This window comes from Cavia porcellus, unplaced genomic scaffold (genome assembly GCF_034190915.1).
Source record: "Cavia porcellus strain 051 isolate PalLab524CR breed Dunkin Hartley unplaced genomic scaffold, mCavPor4.1 scaffold_24, whole genome shotgun sequence".
Lineage (NCBI taxonomy): Eukaryota > Metazoa > Chordata > Mammalia > Rodentia > Caviidae > Cavia > Cavia porcellus.
In genome coordinates this window covers 57,620,651-57,623,085 of record NW_026947507.1, presented here as the reverse complement: position 1 = coordinate 57,623,085, position 2,435 = coordinate 57,620,651, and the positions used below count along the sequence as shown (strand labels likewise).

Below are 2,435 nucleotides of genomic sequence, written 5' to 3'. Positions count from 1 at the left end.
CACTGTGGTACATCACTCAGAAACAATATGAAAGACATGTGACACAGAGAAAAACTGTGTTTTTACACAGATTAAAAAGGATATGGATGGATTTGTGTTTTATGAAAGCGCATACATTTACAAAGTTATATTTCATGAAGAATCAAGAGTACACAGATAATTTTTTTCATGTGTCATATACCATTTTAAAGTACTGATGATGAAAATGCACTGTGTTTTCAGGGGAATTTTATGAGCTGATGGTAAATATTACTTAGAGTTGCAATGCCTGAGCACACAGAGCCTGCAGGTGGGCAGACCCTGGTGTAGGAAGTGATAACAGAGCTCAGCTGGTTTCAATGCTCTGTGCTGTGACAATCAGTTAATGTAAGACTGCAATGTATAAATGTAGTGGGGAACGTAGAATTGAGGATGTGGATTCAGGAAAATTTCCTTTATATATTCCTAGTGAACCCGAGAAAAACGGAGTAACAGTATTTACCCTGTCACACACATTTGGGTAGGTCAGGATGTCTGCTAATCCAAATGTAAGAAAAATAGCAAGGACAGTGGGATGAATGTGTTCAAATGACTGTATTTTGAGGGGGATTCATGGCAATGTGTCTGTTACTGTAACTTTTAAAGTTAAAGGCATCAACAAAGGTTTTGATCACATAGCACATACTAAGTGACTGAAAATTTTTCTGCATTTTTCATTTTAGTTTCCTTATTATAATAAAATACTATTTTCAGATTGATGAAAAATACAAGCCTATTTTTTTTGGAAAAGAAAGTCAAAGAAAAATTCAATGTACACACTCAAACACATAATTATTATCATGTCATGTATTTAAATATCTTAGATATTAATTGTATTTTCCAAGATCTCAGCACTGAATATTTTTCACTGTTGAGAACAGTGACTCCTAACTACACAGCACGGTGAAATGGAAAGTTATCTACAGTTTCATGGAGCAGAATGTCCCTCTTGCTCTTCCCAAAGCCCCCAGAACCTCCTCATTCCTCAGGCTGTAGATCCCAGGGTTAAGCATTGGGGTGAGGATGGTGTAGAAGACAGCCATCTCCTCTGCTGGAGATCAGAGGAACTTTGGACAGAGATAAGTGTAAGCAGATGGTACAATGTAAAAAGTCACCACAATGAGATGGGAGCTGCAGGTGGAATAGGCCTTCTTCCTGCCTTCCTCATAGCTCATGCAGTAGACAGCAAGGAGAACTTTCCCATAGAAAACACAATGATGATGAAAAGGGAACAGGAGAAATATGGTGGTGCTGAGGAACACAGTGTATTCATGAACGCTGGTGCCCCCACAAGCCAGGGACAGCATGGCTAGGCCATCAAAGAAGAAATAATTGATGGTCCTGGACCTGCAGTAGGAGATCCGGAGGATATATGTTGTGTGAGCACAGGCATTAATAGCACCTGCTACCCAGGATCCCAGGAGCATCAGCACACACACTCTTCTGTTCATGTGGATGGGGTAGTACAGAGGAAAGCAAATAGCCACATAATGGTCATAGGCCATGGACATCAGGATGAGTGCTTCTGCACCTGTTAAAGTCACAAAGAAGAAAGCCTGGATGCTACACACAATGAAGGAGATGGACTTGTTTCCAGATAGAAAACCAGAAGCCATCTTGGGGACAGTGGTGCAGATGCACATAAGGTCTATGAAGGAGAGCTAACTGAGCAGGACGTACATGGGAGTGTGGAGGTGGTTTGTCCAAGAGGATGAGCAGGACCATGGCCAGGTTGCCAGCCAGGGCCATTATGAAGATGGGGATGATGACCATGAAGAGGACAAGGCCAACCCTTGATGGAGGGAACAGGCCCAGTAGGATGAAGTCAGCAGAAGTCAGATTGTAATTTTCCATTTTGACTTTGTATGATTTTTCCTAAAGATGGTCACAACAGTAAGCATGTACAGATCATTATGAAATCTGACAAATTCTGAAGTGTAATCAGCTTGTGTTTTATTCACAAATTATGCATGAGAAACTTTATAGTGCCTGAATTTCTTCAAAGAAGTCATTCAAGTTGAAAAACGGCACACTGAAAGAAGCTCAGGACCACTAATTATTAGGGAACCGTAAAACAAAATCACAGTAAAACACCACACATTCAGCACATTCAGCAGGAAAGCTTTCATCAAAAGACCAAATAAAACAATGTGCATGTTGCATTTTGTTTTGTACCAGGGATTGAACTCATGATCTTGTGTTTGCCAGGCAGGCACTTAGGCCACTGAGCCAAATCCCCAGCCCTAACAATCTATATTTTGATTAAAGTATTGAGAAATTGAAAATCTGCATTTTCATGAGAAATGGAGTTTATACTGACAGGATGGAAAATAATACAGTAATTGTTCAAAACAAATGGTCAAAATTAGAACATGGTAGAGAGATTTGAATATGCACTGTGTTGTTTTCATAGTCAT

General features: G+C 39.9%; 1 pseudogene; it reads right to left on the bottom strand.

The window, feature by feature from the left end:
• Positions 1–938: 938 nt before the first annotated feature.
• LOC100717729 (olfactory receptor 2L5-like) lies at positions 939–1,872 on the bottom strand (annotated as a pseudogene).
• Positions 1,873–2,435: the final 563 nt, after the last annotated feature.